Consider the following 19355-nt stretch of genomic DNA (forward strand, 5'->3'; position numbering starts at 1 on the left):
AAAGCTTCCTGGTGGGAGTTGCTTTATCTTTCCCCTGCTCCTACTTTCCCTCTCCATTTTCAATGCTGGCAATGCAAACCAGAACCCTGCACATGCTAAGCGAACACTCTGCTCCTTGCCTACATCCCTCCTCCTACCCTCCCTTTCCCAAAGATCTCCCATACTTACCTGTCTCATGACCCACACACCTACCTATGCACATATTTAACTTAGTCATAAAACTTTAAAGTCATTATAATTATCAAAATACTAGACATCGATATTTGAGAATCTAGATACATTTTTATATTTCACATCAATTAATTAACTAATTAATTAATTGAGTAGATGGGTATACACGTGCCACAGTAACTGTGTGGAAATCGCAGGGCAACTTTCAGGAAGTGGTTCTATCCTTCCACCTCATGGGTCTCCAAAACTGAACTCAGTCCCTCTGGCTGGAAGCAAGTGCCTTTACTCAATGTGCTAGCTGGTTTTGTGTGTCACCTTGACACAATCTAGGGCCATCAGAGAAGAAGGAGCCTCAGTTGAGGAAATGCCTCCATGAGATCCAGCTGTAAGACATTTTCTCAATTAGTAATCAAAGGGAAGAATGGTGATGGTGCCATCCTCTGGGCTGGTAGTCCTGGGTTCTATAAGAAAGCCGGCTGAGCAAGCCATCAGAAGCAATCCAGTAAGAAGCAACCTTCCATGACCTGCCTCCAGGTTCTTGCCCTATTGAGTTCTGTCCTGATTCCCTCCAACAATGGACTATGATCTACAAGTGTAAGCCAAAAAAACCTCTTCCTCCTCAGTTTGGATTTTGGTCATGGTGTTTTATCCCAGCAGTAAAACACTAAGATAACCACTAAGCTATCTTCCTACCCATAGCACATATTATCATCCAACTGAGAATATATTGAACTATCAAAGCAGAAGAAAACAGTGGAAACAGAATGTAGAACATAAAAAATAGACTCACACTTCCTGCCCACGAAGTACTTAAACTCCACTTCTTTGAAAACCACATAAAACTTTCACAAATAAGTGAAAGCTGAAAGTATCCTGTGAAGTAACATTTTAGATGTCCCACAAACTGGTTCTTGCGATCAATTAACCATTAAAAGTAAAAATAATAGTAAGCCATGGTTGTGTGACAAAATGTTTCCTGAGAAGATACAAGACACATCTATTCACCCAAGATAGGGAACCACAATCGACCAAAGTACAGATACCACCAAAGAACAACTTGGTGACCTAATGAGGCTTATTGGGGTTACTTGCAGGAGTCTGGGTGAGGAGATACTTACAGGAGGAAAAATTACTCAAAGGCAGCTGCATCACCAAAGCCCACCCCAGCATGGATGACAGCTCACAAAGCTGGGAGCCTGGAGCACACTGCACAGCCTGCAGGCAGCTCAGCAGGTTGCAGAATGCCCTTTTCCAATAACTCAGTTGCTTTAAACCTCTTCCTGGCAGCTGCTCTGCTCTGTCTTCTTGCAGTTCCTCTTTCTTGCCTGAGAGGGTCAGCTTTTATTGTTTACTCTGGCAGGGAGGGGCCTAGTGAATCCAGTCAGTTGCAGAGACTTCCTGTTGTTTGCCTTCCTGACTAGGGAATTTCCCTGTAGGGTGGAATGTTTCAATCTCTGAGGAAACTGTTATACAATACCATCCATATTGTTACTGTGATTCACTAATTGTAAAAACCAATTGATAGTTAATAAAGAAAACTAATTTTAGTGTTTTTGGCCCCCATTTAATTGCTATTAAAGACAAAATAAATAAGTAGTCTATCTACTGGGCTAGAGATATGGCCAATGTAGTCTTTAAGAGGGATATTACTTTAACTCTCCTACTTGAAGTGAGTTTGCTTACCACAAACTGAACTGAACTCTATATAGTTGGCATTATCAAAATCACTGTTGCACATTTTATACCCATCTAAAATATAAAACATAGAGAGATAGTTCCAAAACAAGATTAAGTACATTTTTACTTCAAGTTAGAATATTTTTAGGTATTTACTTTGATTTTCAAGTTTGCTATTAGATTTTAAAGATATATAGTAGATAATTATTAAAATTAATGAATAAAGTAGACACAAACATCTGTATGGGCTAACAAATTATTGTTCTCTGTCAAATAATGGAAAAACAGGAAGTAAGCAATAAGCAAAGGGAAGTACATTTAGCTAGGGAATTACTGATCACATTGGCTGTGTGTAAAGTTTTGTTTTGTTTTGATTTAATTTGTTTTGTTTTTCAGTAGACTGTTTTATGAAATGAGGATGAAGTGTGAATGTTCATGTTTTCCTCTTCCAAAGCTACTGCATAATCCTATGTGATTACTTGAAATGGAACAAGTGTGAATGAGAAATGGTGTTTATTATGGTCTAACTTACTTTCTTTAAAATTCCTTTAGACAACTTGCAATCTAAGGATGTAGTCTTGTGTTTGGGGAGCTAGGTGTAGTAGTACATGCCTGCAATAACAGCACTGGGAAGACAGAGACAGGAAGATCCCTATGACCTTCTAGCTATCTAATGTAGCCCATATTAACAAGCTCTGGATTCATTAAAAGACCCTGTCTTAAAATGTAAGGAGAGTAATCAGGGACAACACTCAATTCAGTGCTGACTTCTGGCCTCTCTGGAGATGATCATGCACATGCACCATGAACGTACATGTACACACACATGAGAAATAACACAGATATGTACACATAAAAATTATAGAGAAGAAGTCACAGTTAGTTAATGACTATCCTACCAAAAAAGCACAATTCCAGATGAGCTGGCAAGGCATAAGGCAGAACCACAAGATTCATATGTGTTTCAAAGGAATTTTGTGAGTCATGTTAAGTAATATATTTTAACCTGCAGATACAGTGATATGTCTGAAGATAGCGACAGTGTACTCATATACATAAAAAATAAATAAATCTTTTAAAAATAGAAAGAGAGAGAGAAGGAGAGAGAAAGAGGGAGAGAGGGAGAGAGAGAGAGAAAGAGAGTAAGAGAGAGATTATGTGAGTTTATCATGTGAACAGCTGATGTCAGTACATAAAAAAAAAGGTATGGTGACTCCATTGTTGAAAAAGGTCAGAGAATGTGGAGTAAAAGAGAACATGGTTAAACAAGAGATTAAGAAACAGTTTAAGTCCGGGCGGTGGTGGCACACGCCTTTAATCCCAGCACTTGGGAGGCAGAGGCAGGNNGATTTCTGAGTTCGAGGCCAGCCTGGTCTACAGAGTGAGTTCCAGGACAGCCAGAGCTACACAGAGAAATCCTGTCTCGAAAAACCAAAACCAAAACCAAAACCAAACCAAAACCAAAACCAAAACCAAAACCAAAACCAAAACCAAAACCAAAACCAAAACCAAAACCAAACCAAACCAAACCAAATCAAAACAAATCAAAAGTTTAAGAACTACTTGCTCATTGGTGCCTGGTCTAGACCTGGGGATGGAATGAAATAGAAACTACCAATACATATAATCACAGAATAATGTCAAGGCTTGCTTTGTCATAGTCATATTGAATTCGACTTGATTGTGTGACAGAGTGACAAACATGTCACAGGGAATTAGAGGAACATGTAGTGAGAATTTGGCTTCCTTTATAAAAGAAAAGTTATATTGTTGTAGAAAATATTTAATCTCGATCCGGAGCTTCTACCCTGCCTTTGATTATTCGTTCCCAGATAGAAGACACACAACTTTTATATTTATAATAAGTCTTAATCAGCACAAAAACTGGGCAGATATCTACCCTCTATGTTATTATGTCTACTTCCCTGCCAATAACCAACCTCATGATATGATGTACTGTGTTACATCTGGGCTACTCTTGACTTCAGTTACCCAGCTCTCATGGCCATGATTTCAAGATTATTAACTCCATGGTTTCTTCTCCTCTCTACCTTCCTCTCTCTACCTTCCTCTCTCTCCTTATGGTTCTTCTCAGACAAACAAGCCCTGTCTAGCTCAATTCTGCCCAGCTATAAGCTATAGGCATCTTTGTTCACCATTCAGGGATAACTAGGGGGAGGGGGAGAGGTCACACTTGGGTCTAAGTACAGTCTCTCTCTCTCTCTCTCTCTCTCTCTCTCTCTCTCTCTCTCTCTCTCTCTCTTCCTTGGTAGCAACCACACCTTGGGGGCCAGTAGTTAGCATTGCAATACATAGCCAAAGACCAAACCTCTATGTCAAAGGAAATTATATGAACATGTAGAAAGAATTTTGGTTTCCTTTTAATGTTATATGAGTATGTTTTTGCTTTAATCCCAGGTATGGGATATGGGGCTGCTTGAGATTGTTCACAGCAGCTGGCATTTGTCTCATGCTCTGGCAGGGGCATGATTCTCCCAGCTGAAGATATTTAAGTTTAGTATTCTAGTGAGTCTAGGGAAGCCAGAGTCCTGAGAGGCTGCAGTGGCCAATGCTCCCTGAGCTGCTACCCCTGGTTCCTGCTGTTATGTTTGCTGTTTGAATTGCTGGTTTGCTGTTTGCTGGTTTGCTGGATTTCTGGACTGCTGGACTGCTGGACTGCTGGATTTCTGGACTGCTGGATTGCTGGATTGCTGGATTGCTGGACTGCTGGATTGCTGGATTGTTGGATTGCTGGACTGCTGGATTGTTGGATTGCTGGACTGCTGGATTGCTGGATTGCTGGATTGCTGGATTGTTGGATTGCTGGATTGCTGGATTGCTAGTTGGAGATATTTTGACAACCAAGACAGGACTGGACCCCAAGGAACTCAATGTCGCTGGTCAGCAGGAAGTAGTCTAAAGAGATCTATGCCCCTTTTCCCTCTATTCTTTTTTTCTCTCATACCTAGTGTTGGGTTAGAAGGGATTGGGGTAAAGAGGGGTGGTAGGCATAAGAACCCAATAAAGTAGCCAAAAAGTACAGTTACATGAGCACATATCTGATATGGGAAAATAGAATCTAGGCAGACTTTGTTCAGCCTTTGATTCATCAGCAGAAATTGCTGTAGCAATTTGATAACATTTTTACAACCTCAAAACGTTCACATTTAGCTAAATTGACTCATTATACTACTAAATGGAATCAGGACTCAAAGTACTTACAAGTTTCTCTTTATTTTCATTTAGTTTTTGTTGTTGTTTCTTTTTGAAATAGGGGTTTCATTGTGCAGCTCTGGCTGGTCTGGAATTTATATAAACCAGACTAACCTCAAGCTTACAGATATCCACCTACCTATACCTGGCAGATGCTGGGACTAAATATGTGAGCCACCACACCTGACTTTTCTCCAAGACTTTTGAGACAGTAATATTTCAGATCAACTGAAGATTAGTAATTCTCAAGTGCTAAATAATGTGTCTTTGCAAACGCACATTTTATTGAAGGGTGGTGGTCTTGACGAGGTAGGTTTAGATTGGGATGCTATGAACGTCCTTTGACTTGATGAAAAAATATTTGTTTTTAGAACTGCTTCTCCTCCCTAACAGTGGGTTTATCATTTCAAAAAGCATCCTAGAACCTACACTAAAAACCATTCCAGATTTCTATAGATAGTAATCATAGTTCAGCTCAGTGTTCAAAAGTAATAAAATAGAAAATACCATTTCAGTTGGACACATTAATGCAGCATCCTAAATAGTGACTTCCACATAAAAACCATCACAAGAAAATGCAGTGTACTAAATACATTTTGGTTTTAGTCACACATAATAAAATGACTGCAGGCTCAACATACCTCTTTGGTGGCAGGGTTAGGGGCTCAGATTTAATCTCAGCAGGAAGAAGACAGAGGCTGGTAGGTCTCTGTGAGACTTTAGTCTACACAGTGAGGTATAGGCCATCTAGGATTACATAGTAAGACCTGGAGAGAGAGAGAGAGAGAGAGAGAGAGAGAGAGAGAGAGAGAGAGAGAATAAGAGAAGAAAGAACCAACTTTTTGGAAACGTGATACAACTCACTTTTGTGTATTTGTAATTTTGTGTACTTATATGTTCACAATGAGTATCTAGACATTTTGTGGGATTTTATTTAATAATCATACTGTACGGGGCAGGAGAGATGACTCTGAGGTCAATATCTCTTACAGCACTGAGAGGGAGAAGGAGACACGTGACTTCACCTCTAACTAAGAAGCTATTGCAACTGATGGCCCTGTGCACAGGGAAAATCGGTTTTCTGCAAGGCATTGTCCTGGGTCTATCCGCCTCTGTCCTGGGCAGGCCGCACGCCCATGATTAGTTATCCAGCACAAAATGAACAATGGTATCTGGTTGTTGTTGTTGTGGACTTTTTGTTTTACTTAAACAAAATTATGCTTTGGCTTATTTGTTTTGATTTTTGTTTTTGTGAAATTTTGGATGTTGTTTGTTTGTTGGATTTATTTTCTGTTTGCTTTGGGATTTTTGGTGTTTGTTCTTGTTTGTTTTATTTTTGAGAGACAGAGACAGACAGGCAGACAGAGAGACAGAGAGGAGAGTAAGCAGTAGGCACCACTACTGTGAGTGAATATGTAATAGAGAGATGGGAAAGGCCTGAGACCCTGTTGGTGTTCAGGAGCTGTGCTGACACCGAGGGCCAAACTGATTTGAGTGGCCTGTGCTGCCACCTGAGCCCATGGTGATGTCCTTGTCCTGGCTGCTGAGAGTCATGAACATTTGCAAGTCAAGCTGTTTGGGCAGAAGGGTGCACTATGGGACACACTAGGACATACTGCAGCTTTCATGGTGAGATGTGTTTTTTTTGTTTTGTGTTTATTGCATTTTTGTGTTTTTTTGTTTTCTCTGGGGAGGGGGTAGTAGCAAGGGTAGAGGGCGGTTATGAAGGGATGGGGAGGTGAATGGGATTGGGGGGTGCACATTGTGAAGTCACAAAGAATCAATAAAAAGTTTAATAAAGAGAGAGAAGAACACATACAATCAGGTGGGTGTCGAGGTGGGGGGGTCTCTAGGAGGAATTAGGGAAGGGGTAAACATGATCAAAATACATTGCATGAAAAAAATTAAATACATTTTAAAAAACCCTGCTTGCTGCTCTTGCAGAGGACCCGAATTCAGTTTCTTACACCATGCTGGATAGCTCATGCCCTTCTGGAAGTCAACTTTCAGACGATGTCTGAAGTCCTATTCAGGCCTCTGTAGGCACCTGCACACATGTGGCATGCGGAGGGGGCGGGCAGAAACATATAAAAATAAAAATCTTCAAAATAACAGATCTAGTATACATTCCAAGTGATGGCCTGACTCTATGTAAAAGTCTGTGTAGGGTCATTGAGAGCTGACACAGCAACGATTAGGATTCCAGCTGACACAGGATGCTGATGGATAACAAGGGTGCAGCCAGGCCACATTGAAGGAAGGTTGTGGGCTCCTCGGGGACCTGAGAGCTGAGGGGCAGGAGGGACCTAAGATCCCAGAGAAGGGCTGTGAAGTGAAGATGAGGAGAGGTCCCTGTGTTGATGCCCTGGGAAGGAATACATTTGAGACAATGGGAGAGGATTCTTCAAAGACATAAAATGTTGAGGGAGGAGGAGGAGGAGAATAGCATAAGGACAATTATAATTGTTAATAATATTATTATCCTATTATTTCCAGTTTCCATTTCTGTTTACTCTCTAGCGGTTAGCAAAGAGGAAGTAAAGAACAAGAGAGGAGTTAAAGATGAAGCAGTTGCCCAGTTCTTTTTCTTTCTTGTTCCTTTGTGTTCTCCCATCTCTCTCTCTCTCTCTCTCTCACACACACACACACACACAGAGAGAGAGAGAGAGAGAGAGAGAGAGAGAGAGAGAGAGAGAGAGAGCTCACCATCACCATTCCCCAAATCTATCAGGCTACACCATGTGGAGATAAAAAAGGCTGTACACAAATTTTAAAAAAACAAAAACTTCAAAAAAAAAATCCAAAGGCCACCCACTGGCTTATTTTGTGTCGATAATTATATCGGCTACTGTCTTGCAGAACAATCGCCTGCTGCGGTCCCGCAGCCGTGATGAAGAGATCACACTGGGAAGTGGAAAGTGTCCCTGTCCTCGGGATGGGAGGCGGATTTGCTTTCTTCCAGACAGCCTTGGAAACAGGGCGCAGGAGAGAAGCAGCACAGAGCAGCCACAGGGATGTCTGAACCTGCCGTCAGCAAGTGTGGAGACAAGGCACCCTTGCAGGGAAGTCGGTTTGCAAACAATGAACATCTTTTGTGTTCCTTGTTGGCAAAGCAATTGATTCTGAGTTAGAGATTGGCTGGATGCCACCTGAGAATGGTTTCTCTTCTGTTCCGAAGAGTACAGGAATAGGAAAAGCTGCAAGGAGGGTGTTCTTTCTCCCCTTAGCACTACTGCAACTTGAGCTGACTTGCTGTCTTCCTCTCTACTGTAACTCACTGTACGCATCTCACAGATCTCATCAAATGCTATGAAAGTCTTACAAACAACTGAAAATGCTTTGGGGGCATTTAATAAAATGTGGGATGGTATCTCACGTCGGTTATTCCTTCCCTCATGCAATTTACATATACCTTTCTCTTCTGAGAAAGAAGCCTAGCGCAGCAGGATGGATGCACATATAACTCACAGAGACGTTGGGGGGCGCACACAAGACCCACACAAGTTCAAGCCACATCAGGGCCCAGCACTAAGAGGCTATTTGCAATGGTTGTCTTCTGGGAAAAAAAATCAGTTTTCTCCAATAGAGTGTCACTGGCACTTATCAACCACACCTCAGGGCATGCCCCATGCCCAGGAGTCTCTGGCCAGCACAGAACTAGCTCCATGTTTTCTGTGTGGGTTTTTCGGTTTCATTCTGGTTTGCCTTGGTATTTGTTTTGTCTTTTTGTTTGGTTTGATTCCATTTGTGTTCTCTTGGGGAGGGAGGGTGTTTTGTGCCTTTTGGGAGAAAGAATAAAATTGGTTGAGGTTGGGGAGGTAGGGAGGATCTGGTAGGAGTTGGTAGAGGAAAACGTGATAAAACTATATTGTTTGGGAAAGCTTTTTATATTAAGGTTATGTGTATAAAGAGTTATATGTATTTCAAAGAAAGAAGCCAGGCTAACACCCTGTGCTCGGAGGGGAGGTTGTTTAAACTTTCTAGTGCTAATGTGAGTGGCTAAGGAACACAGAGCAGGCCAGAGCAGCCATTAAAGTATTATTGTTTTAAGAAGTAATAAAAATTCTCCAATAGGCTTCATTGAAACTTCAGATGATTCTATTAAACAGGTAGAAACCAATACTTTATGGTTTAGCTTCTAGCTGCTCCCCATTTAAAGAAGTCACTTTTTCCACAGGAGTGCTGTTTGAATGATTTCATATAAAACACCATCCACTAATTGGCTTTGACATAATTAACATACTGGGAGAAAGAGGAGCCAAGTCTCTGGCAGCTGTACCACAGGGAGGCTGGAGCTGCAGAAGGACTTTCATCCTCCCACAAGGGTACCATCCCATCACGGTGCAGGCAGGCTCAGGGGTGGGGGTGACCAGCCTGTGGGGTCAAGGGCTTCTCCTCTGTGCGCTGTGAGCCACGCCATCTTGAGAATGTTCCTGACTGCTCCAGACATAGAAGAAATCCCCGTGAGGTTACATGTTCCCATAGGATCAGCACAATAGCCTTTGCCTGTTCCTCTTCAGGGTTTGTATGTATGTACACAGCTGAACACACTTGTGATGCATTCACGGACACAAAGTGTTGCTATATGTTGTTTGGTTAAACGTCAAGTTGTGTTTAATGATGCATTTTGCTCATAAAGTTAACAGAGGTTGGTTGATTTATTTATTTTTTATTTTTCTATGTTGATGATGTGGTCAAATTCTTGACATAAAAACTTGAGTAGGAAGGAGTTTGTTGTGGTTCGTAGTTCCAAGGTCCATGCCTGCTGCCCTGAGTAGAGGCAACTGGTCACCCTGTAGCCCAGGTTGGAAAGAGGAGAGAGGGAGGGAGGGAGAGAGAGATATTAGTGTTCAGCTGGCTTTCTCCTTTTAATTCATTCCTGGAACCCAGCTCCTGGGGAATGACTGAAGCCTTTTGAAACCTCCAAGCCCTACCCCAGTTACAGACTTCTTCCAATAAGGCCACACCTCCAGCCTCTGCTGCTGCTACCATGTCTTCCTTGCTGAAACTGTAAGCCTAGCATTAAATGCCATTCCATATCCTTTCAGTTAACCCTATCTAGAAACTCACTCACAGGGACAGAGCTCTGCCTCCCAGTGGATTCTGCTTCCTATCAAGTTGGCAGTATTAACCAGCATAGCTTTCTTTAGTTAGAAAAATCCTGAATTAGTCAGCATTCTCAAAAGTAAATAAATGGATGGATGAATAACAGAACCAATAGAATACGTACATATGGTCTCTTAGTTACTTTTCTATTCCTGTGATTAAAAATACCAATAACCCAGGCAACTTGTAAACACACACAGAAAGTTTGAGGGTTACAGTTTCAGAGGGTGAGACTCCATGACCTCGGGAAAGCTGAGCACTCATATCTTGATCCACAAGCAAGCAGCAGAGAGAAACTGGGAATGACACGGCCTTTTGAAACTTTAAAGCCCAACCCCAGTAACAATAGGCCACACCCCCTAATTGTTCCCAAAGAGTTCCACCAGCTGGCAACCAAACATTCTAATATATGAGCCCGCGGGGGGCCATTTTCATGCAAACCACCAGGTATGGTCATAAGAATGAAGTGGTTAGGGCTGGTGAGATGGCTCAGTGGTTAAGAGCACCTGACTGCTCTTCCGAAGGTCCAGAGTTCAAATCCCAGCAACCACATGGTGGCTCACAACCATCCATAACGAGATCTGGCGCCCTCTTCTGGAGTGTCTGAAGACAGGTACAGTGTACTTACATATAATAAATAAATAAATCTTTAAAAAAAAAAATCTTAAAAAAAAAAATTAAAAAAAAAAAAGAATGAAGTGGTTAGATCATGCATTCAGAGGACTGGTGATTCCATAATGGCCATTTGTAGGCTGGAGAACTGAGGAAACAGCAGATTCTCAAGTTCAAGAAGCTAAAGGCTCAGGATATGCAGAATCCATTGACGCAGCCTCCCTGAGCATCATGAGTACAGGTCTGTATCACTCAAAGGCTGATGAAGCAAGAATCTGGTGCGCATTGCATGTGGCAGAAGAAAATACATTTGCCCAGGGGAGCCGGGGAGCTGCTTCCTCCTTTAGTTTTCTGTTTCCTCCAAGTGCAGTCTCTTCAATGCCACTCCCCAAATCCAGGATGTGCTTTCTTTCCTCAGTTTTCTTGCCCACAGCTGTCTCTGAAAACACCCCCACAGACATAGCCTAGAGAGCGCTTGACTAACACGCTAGGCTTCTTTCAATGGTTCAGCAAGCCGAAAACCAAGATTCACTATCACACAGTGGATAGACATAAAACACAAGCTCGCCGTTACTCTGATGGTGATAGAGATGGCGATATAACTACTGTAGGACAGCATTTTGCTTTGTTGCCCAAGCTAGCCTTGCATTTGGTATCCAAACTGTCAAAGTAACTAGGCTTCCAGGTGTGTGACAGATGCCCACAGAATAACCACATTTTACCTATATCCTTTTTGCTTGAAAGTTGTGCAGATCCACCTATCCATCCAACCTGCCAAGCATCCATTCAGCAGGCCATTCGGACCAGTTTTTGTAGGCAATAGCAGTAAATTAAACAGACTTCCCTGGTTTTGTGGGACTTCTATGTGCATGGGAGATGCAGAAATAAACAATAAAACAGTGGTCAGAGGGCTATGGAGGAGAAGAATGAGCTGAAAGACCATGAGGTGAGCAGAGGAACCTGAACCTGGTGGGAGGAAGGCAGTTGTTCCAAGAGAGGAAAGGATGAAGAACTGGGAAGACTGAACATCTGACCAGAGGTTGGCCAGTAAATCTCAGAAACAGCAAGAGGTTGAGATGGAGAAATGACAGTGAGTGTGGTGTGTGTAATTCAAAGGGTAAGGAGAATAAAAATCCTCCCTCCCTCTCCCCCTCCCCTCCCCTTCCCCCTCCCCCCTCTCTGCCTCTCCCCCTCTGAGAGTTAGAAGCCACTGGAGAATGCTAAAGGTAGCTATAGATATTCCATTCTGGAATTGTGTGTCAAACAACGCTGTAAAAGCTGTTGAGAGACCTTTCCAAGGAAGAACAAACATCCATTCGTCAAGATAGGATTGTCGATGATGATTCAAATAAAGGTTCCACTCAAGCTTGGCTAACCAATGGGATTGATAGGGTTGCCTAGGAGGCAGGAGAGAACCCAAGGCAATGGTTTCATTAAAAAGCCCATGCCAACGTTAGCACCAAGCGTCGAAAGCTACGTCCCAGCAAAGTGTCTAATCTCCTCCGGCAACTGTTCGGTACTCACTGGGACCTTAGGAAGAAACCTCTTGCATCTTGTAACTTAATGAGCTGCCTGGGAAGCGTTGCTCCCTCCAGGTGTGAATGAAAAGCTATACAAGGCCATCTAGGATTAAGTAGAAAGTTGTTGTGAGACAGAATCTTTTTGTTGTGAGACAGAATCTGGTGGTTTGGTTGACAGGGTTGAAAGTGGCGGTGAAGAGCTTGGTGTCCCTAGAAGGCTGAGAACGGGACCTTCTGATGCAGGATATGAAAGTGAGAGTTAAAAAAAGCAACTTCACTGTAGTAAGTAGTAAGTACTGATATCAGGAGTACGGAAGCACGGCAACATTTCCGTTCCCATTTCTACTTACCCCTTCTGTCTCCGTCTCCATCTCTCATGTCTCCGTGTCTCCGTGTCTCCGTGTCTCCGTGTCTCCGTCTCCGTCTCCGACTCCGTGTCTCTGTCTCCGTGTCTCCGTGTCTCCGTGTCTCCGTGTCTCCGTCTCCGTCTCCGTCTCCGTCTCCGTCTCCGTCTCCCCATCTCCATCTCTCCGTCTCCTCTAGTGTGTAAGGAGACATGCAGTTCTGAGGGAAGGTATACTGTTGTCTCAGGTAAAGCCTGAGTAGCGGTGAGATGGCTCTGTCATCTATATTTGAGTAGCAGTCCGAGAGTTATGATATCATATCCAGAGGACACAACGACAGTGTGGGAGGGATGAAGGTGGCATCTGCTTGAGGTAGAGCTTAGGGAATTTTACAGGAGTGGGATGGTGTACAATCTGTAGGAGCTTATTCACCCACAATCCATCCTAAAATCAGGAAAACATTTTGAGACTTCTGATTTTTAAAGCAGAGCAAACATTTTTTTTTTGAGAAAAAGAACTCTATTTCATAGAGCACATACAGCAGTGATTTTTTTTTAAATAACAAAACTTCTGACAGTATTTTGGATATAGTAATAATAAAACATTAATATATATATATTGGGAAATGGTAGGAAGCATTATACACTGATCTTATAAGGAGTTATAATTTAAGGCTGAGGACAGGGATATGTCTCTATCAAAAGTGCCTGCACCCAAGTGTGTGGACCTGGGTTTGGAGGCTCAGAACCCATATAAAAGCTGGGTTTGATGGCACACCTCACATGGGGAAAGGGAAATAAGGACAAGTAGGCTCCCAGATCTTGATGGTCAGCCAGTATAAATGCCAGTGAGCTCTGGATTCACTGAGAGAATGTGTCTCAGAAAATACAGTGAGAGCTACAGAGGAAGCCTCATCTGATGATCACCTCTGGCCTCCATCTGCTCAGGCAGACACGCGCCTCTTCTTATTTCTTCATATACATAAAAATCTGAGCATTGACCACACTTTAGGAAGAAAAGACCAGAGCTAGGGTTATAGCTTAGGGGCTGAGAACTTGCCTACCACACCCCAGGCTGTAGGTCAGTAACCAGCACCTCAGATTATAGCAGTAATAAGACATATGGGTTTCAAATGTCACCGTATTATATCATCCACTTTATGCGATTTGACAGCAATATATGCATATTTGTATATGTACAACCAGAACACTTTTAGAGGGAAAAGACCTAATTGCGTGGGGAACACTTTGGTGACAGAGTCAACCGAGAGCTTTCTGAGGACTCCTTGCTCTGTGATTGTCCTGTGGATCAATTGGTAACATATGGCCAACGTCACATTTTCATTCTTAAAGAGTCACTAAGGGATCACTCGCTTCCCTGCAGCTAGGGTAGGCTCTGACATGACAGTACTCATTTGTCCCCAGAATACTTCCCCCCAGAGGCCCTAAATCCCCTAGTGCCAAGCTGAGTGTCCCCTCTGGGCTCACACACTCAGGGACAGTACCCTGCAGAACAGTGTTGGCCTCCACTGCCGCAGCCACAGGAATACTGGTCGCACAGTGAAATGGAAGGAAAAGCTTGAGAAGATTGCCTGGTTCCCTTTGTTCTGTTTTCCTGAAATTATTTCTTCTGAGAGAGATACTCTGGGGTTCCTCTACTTTTCATATGAAGAGGGGGTGGGGGACTTGGGGGGAAGGGGCAGCCCCGGCAAAGTCTGCAGCCTGCTGAAAACCCCTGCTTGTGACACTATGATCATTTCTTGTCATTTATTTTTGCTGAAGCTATGCACCTTTGATTAAACCTGGCACAGCCCTTTAGGAGCCACAGATACACATCAAAGAAGTTAGCTCTCCTAGATCAAAATAGATGGAGGGCTTGGACATGGCCCAGCGCTGTGTGAGCGCAAAGAACAAACCACAGCGGGAGGCAATTGCTTTTGGACAGGAATCAGAAAATAACCAAATGGATTTCCTCTATTCCCTCCTTCATTAGCAGCATGGCAAATGCCTTCATCCTGTCAGCAGAGAAATCTTTATTGGATTTTTATCTACGGATGAGTTTGCAGGCTCAGACTTAAGGTGGAATTTTTGAAGACCTCTCCTAAACTATTAAGCATTTTTTAAAAAAATACATAAAAAATAATTTATGTTTGACGAGAATAATAAGTAGCCCAATTTCCCCTTTCATTCTATATGCAAGCCACTTGCAAAAGCCCAACTGGATTGGAGAATGTACAGTTTACTTTGTCTCCCATCGGCAATCTGGGAATGATGAAAACAAACATGTAGATATGTCCACAATGGGAGCCAGGGGAAACTTTTATAAATATGACTCTAAGATGTTCCTGGAAGATTCTGAAAAAATAGGGGACTTTCATTTTCATATAACCTATATCAGGAGACAAGGACCTGACTTATAATAGCCAATTGAATATTTAGAAACAATAAATCCCTTTGAATGACTATCTTAAAGTCATACTCACACAAGTAAAGGTATGGCATAGAACATCCATCATCTATTTAAAAATAAATCCAGTGAAACTAGTAAAGGAACAAAACGATTCTCAGAGCAGCATGACTAATAACCAGTCGTTCCACCTTTACTTTTAACAATGAGCCTTCTAAGTGTTGGGGGATCAATGACCTCATTTGTTCCTTACAATAGTCCTATGATTTGCTGTGTGGTCAATCCCTTTCTATCGATGAAGTCATTGAGGCTGTGAGAAGAAATTGATGTGCCCATAATCAATCAAACACTTGAACCAGGCATTGCAAGTCTTTGTATAGAGAGAGGCAGATAATAATGTTTTAGGCTCTGTGGAGCCCATGGCATTGGTGTAGTTAGGTTACACTCCTGACCATCTTTAGCGCTGTAACATAGAAACAATTGGAGCTCACGCAGACATAACAAACATGGCTGAATTCCCAGAAGACTTCATTTATGAAAGCCAAATTAGAATCTCAGGTGATTGTCACATCATAAACTGCTACCACCTAAACATTTCTAAGGTGTGTGTATGTGTGTGTGTGTGTGTTGGTGCATGCATGTTCTCACATACATGTGTCAGTGAAAGCCAGAAAAGGGCAGCAAGATTCCTTGGAGCTGTTTTTACACATGTTTATGAGCAGCCAAATATAAATGCTGGGACCCAGGCATTTGCAAGGTGCTCCTCCTGATAGGCAGGGCTACATCCTCTTCTTCTACCTATTTAAAATTGTGAAATTATTCAAGCATCTCACAGGCCTATGACCCTAGTTACTCAGGAGACTAAGGCAGGAGGATCTTATATTTGAAGCCTGCTGAAGCTACAAAGTGAAGCAAAGGCCATCCTGAGAAAGACATTGTTTTAAAAACCTAAAAGAAAGAAGGGTGGGGGAAGCTGGTAAGAGTGCTGGCCTAACACCTTGTGGTGCTAGGTTCTGTCTCTAGAAACACACACACACACGAAAATTCTATTCTTAGCTAAAGATGCAGAGATAGATTTGACCCACAGGTCAAATGATTGTTCAAGTTCTGCTATATGAAACGGGGTCTGGATTCAAATTTAGATAGCCTATCACAATGTCTAAACCATACTGATTTGTTCCAGAACTGAGGAGAGGCCCTATTCGAAGACTTGCAGAGTGTTCATGCTGTTCCTAGTTTTGAAATTAAGCATAAGACACAAACATTCAAAGCTTCCCCATCCAAAGGGAAGGACAGAGTAGTTACTAGCAACAGAGCAATTACCAAGGAAGAGAGAGCCAGTAGCAAGCCCAAAGAACACTTATTGCCAGCTAGAGGGTTTGCCTAAAAGTAAATTTAATACTCATTAAGAAAGGAACATTGCTTTAATGCCACTTCAGTGGCTGGCAACTGGGAACTGGCTCTAAGCAATTCAGGAAGCTGCCTCACTGTTGAAAAGCTGACAGGCATTTATATACAAATCCTTCAGAAGGCAGGAAGACTGGGTGATGCCTCGTTATGGGCACCCCCCCCCAGTCCCTGAAAAGGCCTAGGTCTGAAATGTAGCCCCTTGAAGAGCAATGTGTATGGTCAAGAGGACCAGTGTTGGGGGGAGATACACACACACACACACACATATACACACACACAGAGAGAGAGAGAGAGAGAGAGAGAGAGAGAGAGAGAGAGGATGGGGGTGGGGGAGAGATGTTTAAATACTTCAGCAAGAAAGCATTGGATTTTACAAGTGTAGGCTCCACTGAAGAAGTTTCTAGAATTTTGCCCGTTTTTGAAGGTGGTGATTAAAAACCCACTCCCATCAAGGTACGCTCCATCATTTTTATGTTTTCCTCCTCCCACAGCGTGATTTGTTACATCCTTTCTGAGGCTGAAATCTGTCTCTGTAAGCCTGTCTTCCCTGAGTGATTTTGCAGGGATGGCTTTGTTCAGGAAAGCTTAGCAACTGCCGTTGTGCTGTGGAATAAAGCTGTCAGCGTGGGACTGAAGAAATACATATTGCGGAAAATAAGAAAATGCATTTGGAAAAGCCTCGTCACCTCGCCTTCCCTGGGAAACAAAGGCAGTGGCAGGGAATGTTCAGAAGGAAAAAAAGCTTTGTAGCTGTGCGGTGCATGCAGCCTCAGCCACAACCAAGGGGCATGGAGTGAATCTACAGCGTCCTCGCATCTCCCATGGAAAGCAAACCAAGTGATGGGGATCTCCAGAGTAGTGGAGGAAAGGAGGGCGTGGTTGGTACACGCAGCTATACATGAACATGTCTTAATATCCTGGATCCTCAGGGTTTGGCTACAAAGGATTATTTATCTTGTATGCCCCTCACTTTTCTTTGAGTTCTGACTTATTCTGTATTGTGAGATAATGATGGGAAACAGAAGTGAGTAGCAAGTGCCCAGCCTCCCTTACATTTAGTTTCATACTTACCTATGAGCTATAAGGAGCTTCATTGGCTGTGGAGGTTTACAGATGCATGCACAAAGACACATCGTCTCCCAGAGAACAACATTAACATAGCTTGTCTCTTGATGAGTATTCCACTCTGTGTGATTCTTTGAAAGGAAAATGCAGATTCGTGAACTATTGTGAGCAGATAGAGATGGAAGAATAGGAAGGTGGCATGCAGAAGTGAAATGAGTTCACTCCTGCCTCTAGATGGGTAATGGGTAGATGATAGATGGCTAGATGGAAGGATGATAGAAAGAAGAGAGGTGAGTGAGTGGATACTGATAGAATGATAGATAGATAGATGATAGATAGATAGATAGATGATAGAGAAACAGAAAAAATAGATGATAGACGAATGAATGATAGAGAAACATAGATGATGGAAAGATAGATAGATAGATAGATAGATAGATAGATAGATAGATAGATAGATAGACAGACTATAGATAGATGATAGATGATAGACAGATGATAGATAGATGGATAAATAGATGATAATTGATAGGCTATAAATTGATAATAAACAGATAGATGATAGACAGACAGTAGATAGATAGATAGATAGATAGATAGATAGATAGATAGATAGATAGATAAGATAGCTGATAGGTATGCATATAGATGAGATAGACATCATTAGTTAGACAAATATAGATCCTATATATTTTTCAGGGTGTGTGTGTGTCTGTGTGTATGTCTGTGTGTCTGTGTTTGTGTGTTGCTGCACCACAGCACATGTACATATGACCGAGGGCAGCTTCAGGTATCAGTCCTCACCCACCACCTTGTCTAAGACAGCATCTCTCTGCTGTATACTGCTACACAGGCAAGGAGAAATTCTCCTGTCTCTGCCTCTCTTCTCACTGTAGAGGAACTGAGATTACAGACGTGCAGGTCCTTGCTCAGCTTTGTGTAGATTCACATGAGTCAGATTTAGGTTCTACTGAGCCATTTTTCCATCCCTTAGATAGTCTATGTTCATATCGGGCTTCATTCCACAAAGCACAGAAAAAGTAATTTTAACTCTGTTATGTCACATGTGACCTGAAAGTGGAAATGAGGCTGGGCTGAGGAGTAGAGGGAGGGAAATAAAAAACCTAGTTCTTCCTAAGCTAGTAAAACATTTTTAAAATATGTAAATGAACAGAGATGCTGTGTCCAGCAGGGAGGAGCTTGAGACTAGCTACTTGGGGTTGGGTTTCAAATACTTTTGTTTTGTGTCTATTCCAAAATTGTGGCAAGAATAAAACTTAAATATTTTATTGTACATCCAAGTGCTTAAAATATTGAAATATTTAAAACTAAATTTGATCTTACTCCTTTTTTTTTTTTTTTTTTTTTTTTTTTTTTTTTTTTTTTTGTATAGCTGGCTACAAGCTTGAAGTGACTCAGCGTGATTCCTGGTCCAACTTCTGCCATGATTTCATCAGATTCTCACTGTTCACTAGGTACAAAGTAACTTCATAAGAGCAACATTTAATGTCTTTAAACGTCTTTCTGCCATTTGCAACTGCTGGTTTCTTAAAGAATCCAACATCTCTTGGCTTCAGTTGTCCACTGGATGTCTGAAAGGGTCTTGGGCACGTGGTTCCTGTCTGGAAGGCCCTTTTCCAGTAGGCAGGATGGGTAGCCATAGACTCTGCCTCTGACTTGGATCTTAGGGGTCTTAGCTTAAGTGTCTTGGCCCTGTTTGGCTCCGGCGGTGAGCAGTGGTCATGGGTGCTTGTTAGGGTTTTCCTGTGTGATTCTTGGTGTGTGTATTGTTTTTTGGGAGAGGGACCAACAGCACCACTGAAGATGCAAG

General features: G+C 42.3%; 1 long non-coding RNA gene across 1 annotated transcript; it reads right to left on the minus strand.

The window, feature by feature from the left end:
• Positions 1–9746: 9746 nt before the first annotated feature.
• Positions 9747–12110, minus strand: LOC110307574. The gene is made up of 3 exons (XR_002379424.1): positions 12070–12110; positions 11502–11640; positions 9747–9854 (listed from the first exon to the last, which is right to left on the minus strand). It is a non-coding gene; the product is annotated as an uncharacterized LOC110307574 (long non-coding RNA).
• Between the last annotated feature and the right edge of the window lie 7245 nt (positions 12111–19355).

Source organism: Mus caroli, chromosome 13, assembly GCF_900094665.2.
Source record: "Mus caroli chromosome 13, CAROLI_EIJ_v1.1, whole genome shotgun sequence".
Classification (NCBI taxonomy): domain Eukaryota; kingdom Metazoa; phylum Chordata; class Mammalia; order Rodentia; family Muridae; genus Mus; species Mus caroli.